The sequence below is a fragment of the Rhea americana genome, unplaced genomic scaffold, assembly GCF_003343005.1.
Source record: "Rhea americana isolate MKP2758 unplaced genomic scaffold, rheAme1 scaffold_394, whole genome shotgun sequence".
Taxonomy (NCBI): Eukaryota; Metazoa; Chordata; class Aves; order Rheiformes; family Rheidae; genus Rhea; species Rhea americana.
The window spans coordinates 85,796-90,845 of record NW_028186528.1 but is presented as its reverse complement, the minus strand read 5'-3'; positions in this window follow the sequence as shown (position 1 = coordinate 90,845).

The following is a 5,050-nucleotide window of genomic DNA, read 5'->3' as shown; positions in this document are numbered from 1 at the left end:
AGCGCGGCCGCCGGCTCCCGGCGCAGCCCGTCCCGAGCTCGGGGAGTGCCCTGGGCGACGCGCCGGCCCCGGCGCTCCCCCTCCCCGCGCTGCCCAGCAGGGCCCCGAAGCAGCCAGCGTTTCCTCTCCCCCAGTCCAGGCTTGTGATCCCACTTTTTGTCCCGCTCCCTCCTCCCGGGATGCTGAAACTCCGCCACCGCCGGGTTGCCGCAGCCAGGGCTGCCCCGACCTCGGCGAGCCTGAGCAGCCCTTCCTCGATCGCGAGTACGAGCTCCCCAGAAACCCCCCCTCTCTCCCGCCCGAGCCGTCCCAGCGAGGCAGCGTGGTSCACCGCAGCAAGCCTCGCCGGAGCACCTCTCTGGAAGAGGTGGCCGTTGCCGTCGTCTCACGGGGCTGCAGCTGGCCCTCCGGGCGCCATCCCTGCTCGGCAYGTGGTTCCCAGCGTTCCCGCCTGTGGCTCGAGTCCGACCTGGGGGGGCAGATTCAAGCGACGATATTTTCATTCCGGAGGAGGCTCTAGCACTGCCTGGATGACCCGAGAGCTCAGACGTGCGCTTGTTGGGTGTTCACTTGGCGAGCTGGCTCCTCGCTTCCCGTCCTGGCAGTCRCTGCAGGCACCAGAACGGACTCTCACAGCACACAACGAAGATTCAGGGAGCCACTGTAGTTCAGTGCCGTCAGAAATGTGCCTCCGACACATCCCCAACACGTGGTCACCGCCCGCTTTCCTCCACGTTCCCCATCTTTTGCTCTCCTCGAGGTTTTCAGGACTTCATCTTTCTTCTCCCTTTTTCTGCACAGGTGACTCCTGCCTTCCTGGGTTTCGCGGCGCACCTGATGGCGGTGGTAGGCTGATACTTTTGCCTGGACGAGCGGATGCTTTGCGGTGGAAACACTGCAAAGAGGAGGACGGGCGATCCGCCGCGCCCGCACAGCACGTAGGCCCCGTGCTCATGCCCGCAGRCGGGATTTGCAGAGACTCTCGCTGCTGAATTCGGACAATTCCCCGCTGAACGTGTGAAAAGAGTTGGACAAACACAAGAAAAATTTTGCAGCAAAAGCATTGCAGGTAGCGCGTCCCCCGTGCCGTTCCACCCCTCCAAAACGCCGCTTCCACCCGGGTGCAAAACGCCGTGTTTTCCCTGTGGAGCCACATAAACCGAAACGCACCAGAGGAAGTCAGCGGAGACAGGCACTCAGCATGGATTTAATTTCAGCCTTGTTAAAGTTTGGCAACGCGTTAAGCAACTGATGCCAGAGCCTTAATACGGGAGCCCTTGGGCACCTCCAGCCCCAGGAGACGGTGTCAGTTCTGCCTCTAGCTATGTACAAGGAATCGGAGGAGAGGCGGCGGGTCCGTACGGCGTCCTCCGCCCGCGGCATCCCTCGGCAGGTTTGGTCTCCCTTTCACGGCTCCTTGCTGCCGTCCGGTTTCGGGAGACCCGGTGAACTGTTCGGAGCACAGGCCAGGGCGAATCTCCGCGTGGGGTGAGTCCGTGTGCTTCAGCGGAGCTGGGGCATTCACCAGCGCGGTGCCGGATCCCAGCGGCGATGGTCTAATTAATGACCAGGACTCGCCTTGTGGCTTTGGGTGCTCTCCGTAAGAGGGAGCAGAGGGACGAACGCACTCCGGCGCGCCGCTCCCTCTGCCCTCACGGTCCCGTCGGTCTCACGACGCCCCTTCCCCGGCCGGGGCCGGAGGCAGTTTAAGCAGGACACTAAGCCAGCAGCGATACCTGCTGCTGCCAAAGCCCCTCAATGCCGGCAAGGCTTGGGAAGCGCTTCGAGAACGACGGAGACCTATTGCAAGATACCAAACTGCAGGCGATCGGGCAAACGGGACGCCGCCTCCACGCGGCTACGCTGCAGCACCTCGTGCTAACCGGGGCGCTCAGCCGCGCGCCGGCGCAGCGCCGCGAGGCCGGGCCGCTCGCCGCGGGAGGGGTGCCGCAGGAGCCGGCGCCGCTGCCCGGGAGGCTGACTCGCGTCCTGCCACTCGCGTTGAATTTGCTGCCAAACGCTGCTCTGACCCTCCGGATGCCGCGGCTGAGCCCTCGCGCGGTCACCGCATCTCGTGCCACTAACGCAGCGGAGCCCAGCCACGGTGGGGGTGCCCGCCCGGAGAGAGAGATCCTCGCGGTGTGCAAAAGGAGGGCAGAAACACCGTCCCCCCCCGAGCGCAGCGGGGCGCCGAGGCCACCCCGGGCGAGCCCTGGGCATGCCGAGTGCCGTGCTGCTCTGCGGCAGAGCCGGTCAGGTGGGTGCTGAGAGCGGCCGGAGCCGGGACGCGGCGGCCGGAGGCTGCTACGCCCACGCCAGCGTGTCCCGCGCCTTGCCCTGGCGAGCAGCCCGGCCCCGGGGACACCCACCGTGCAAGCGAGGCGAGAGCGCGTGCCCGGCGCTCCCGCTCCGTCGGCCGCGGCCCCCCGCTCCCGGCCTCGGCGCGGTGCTTCGAGCCGCGCCGCTGCTCTTCGCTGCGCCTCGGCCTATTTATAGCCGCGGGCTGTTTCTAGGTCAGGCCCGAGAAGCGGCGCCTGGGGAACCGCCGCGGGGACGGGGAGGGGGGACTACGGCGGCGGCGCGGGGCGCTCGGCGCCCCGAATACGCCGCGAGGGGGGGAAAAAAAGCTGCAGCAGGTTTCGCCCGCGCCGCGCAGCGGGAAACGCCGCACGCGGGCAGCCCGCGGGCGATGCTGGGCGGTCTGCGGTAGGGCACAGGCAGCCGGGGCCCCCCCGAGGGAGGGCCCCCCCCCCGAGAGCGCGGCCCTTCAAAGCGCTCCAAAAACTAAGATCAGGGAGATGAAAGGAGCCCGATGAAACACGTTCATCACCTCCCGCCAGCCCAGCCCAGCCCAGCCCAGGCTCCCGGCGGCCTGCTGATCTCCCCGGAGCGTTCTGCAAGCTTTTGGGAAAGGCGCTTCCTGCCCCCAAATGGCAACGGCCGGACGAGAAACGCGTTGCAAAAAGGAGAGCAGCCGCAATCCCTCTGCGAAGCGCGCGGGAGACGCGGCGCGAGCTCCCCGGTGCCCTGGGAGAACCGCTGCCGCCGCTCTCGCGGCCGCCGAGCGGGGCTTCGGGGCGGGCACTGTGCGCCGGCCCGCGCGCCGTGGCTGCTCGGCGCCTCCGAAGCCCGGGCCCCTCTCCGCCGCCGGCAGCCGCGCTCGGCCGGAGCAGCCGCGGGCAGGAGTGCAGGGGGGTTCCCGGGGAAAATAGGGACGTGGAGGGGCTGGCGCTGCCCGCGGCCGGGGGCGACCTCCCTGGCAGCTGCCGCCGCGCTCCGGCGGCCGAAGGGAGAGGGGCACGGGCCTTGCCGAGCCCCTCGGCGGCCACTCGCTTAGCCGGGCCGCTGGCCCCCCTTGGCCGAGCCACGCTGCACCCTCGGCCGCCGGCAGCAGCTGCGCCGGGAATATTGATGGCTCCTGCTACCAAGGTCACAGATCGGATCCGGCCTGTGCCGTGCCGCCCGCCGCGGTCCTCCGCTCCCGTCAGCCTCGGGGACGCTCCGAGCAGAGCGCCCTCCGCCAGGCGCGTGCCGCAGCGGCCGTGCCCAAGCCCCTGCTCCGCGGGCGGCCATGCCGGCGGCGCAGCCCCGGCCTCCCCGGCGCAGGCTCGTGGGTCGGGACGTGCGGCACCGGCTGCCTGAGTCTGCCAGGCAGCCTGAGCCCACTGCAGGCAGCTTGGAGGTAGCGTTGACTCTGGAGCCTAGTGATGACTATTTACTGCTTTGGAAAGAAACAGAAAAGAAAAAGAACGAGTTTATTTGGAATGTGTTTGATCTGAAAAGAAACAGCAGATACTTTCACGAGGAGGAGTTGGGATTTGGGGGCAGAGCAGGGTCACGGCAGTGTCTCACTCTCCCCCCGGGGAAGCAGCAGACACCAAGCTGCTGCCTTGGGCGGCCGTGCTGCTGCTCTCGCAGCGCGCCGCTCGCAGCCCGCTCTCCTGGCACCATCTAGCGAGGGAGAGGAGACAGACACGCTCCCTCCAGCACAGGCCTGCGCAGGGCCCGGGGGGCCTGGCTGGGGGCCGCCGCCGCAGCCGCACAGGGCCCCCGGCCCCTGCCCGGGCAGCGAGCCCCAGCAGGGCCCAGGCGCGGGGCCCGCGCAGCCGCCGAATAGCCCCGGCGGCCAGGCAGGGCCTCAGGCCACCGCGCCGCGGCGGTGCGCCCGGGCGCGCTCCTGCCCCGGCCGAGAACGCCAAACTCGTGTCGCCTGTGGCCTGGCGCAGGCGGCCGGAGCAGGCGCCACAAGCGCAGCCTGCCACCTCCCCGCCAGCAGCCCCCGCGGCCGCGGCGCCCCGCGCCCGCACTCGCCCCCGACCGCGCGGCCGCGTCGGGGAACGATGCGTTCGGGGAGGGACCGGAGAAGCTTGTAATTAGTGCTGCAATCAGCGCTGCAAGCAACGGGGGCGAGAGCGCGGAGCGGCGCTGCGGCGGGGGCTTGGCCGCAAAGCAGGTCTGGGGCAAACGGCGCGGGGGGACGCGGTGAGCTGGGGCCGCCCCGGCCGGCGCGGGAACTCGCGAGGGGGCACCCGCGGGTGGGGGGCCGGCCGGGGCGGCTGCCCGCGGGCTGCGCGGCGCCCGGCCCCCCGCCGCCCGGCACGGCGCTCCGCCGAGCCCGCGGCGCAGGCTCCGCTCGTCTCTGTGCAATTTCATTTCAGGGCAGCCGGAGGGTTTTCTGTGCCCCTGAGCCGAGGCTGGTTGGGGTTTTTTTTCAGGAAATCACTTTTCTTACGCGCCTTGCTTTAAAATAGCGGTGCTTGGGCTGGGGGAAGCGTGGGGCTGCCGTGGTCTGCCCGGAGACGGCCCGGGAAGGCCCGGCGCGATGCGGGCGGGAGCGGAGGCTTTGCCGGGACGCGGTGCCCCGCGGCTGCCGGCAGCGGCCCGGTGCCGCGCGGGAGCAGCTGGGCACGGCATATGCCGGCGTTGGCACGTCGCACCCGCGCCGGCTGGCTCGCTAAATCAGGCAACAGGCGCGTTCGCCTCGGCTGCCGGGCGGGAGAGAGGCGCTGCCGGGGCCAGGAAAGCGGCCGGGAGGGAGGGAGGGAGGGAG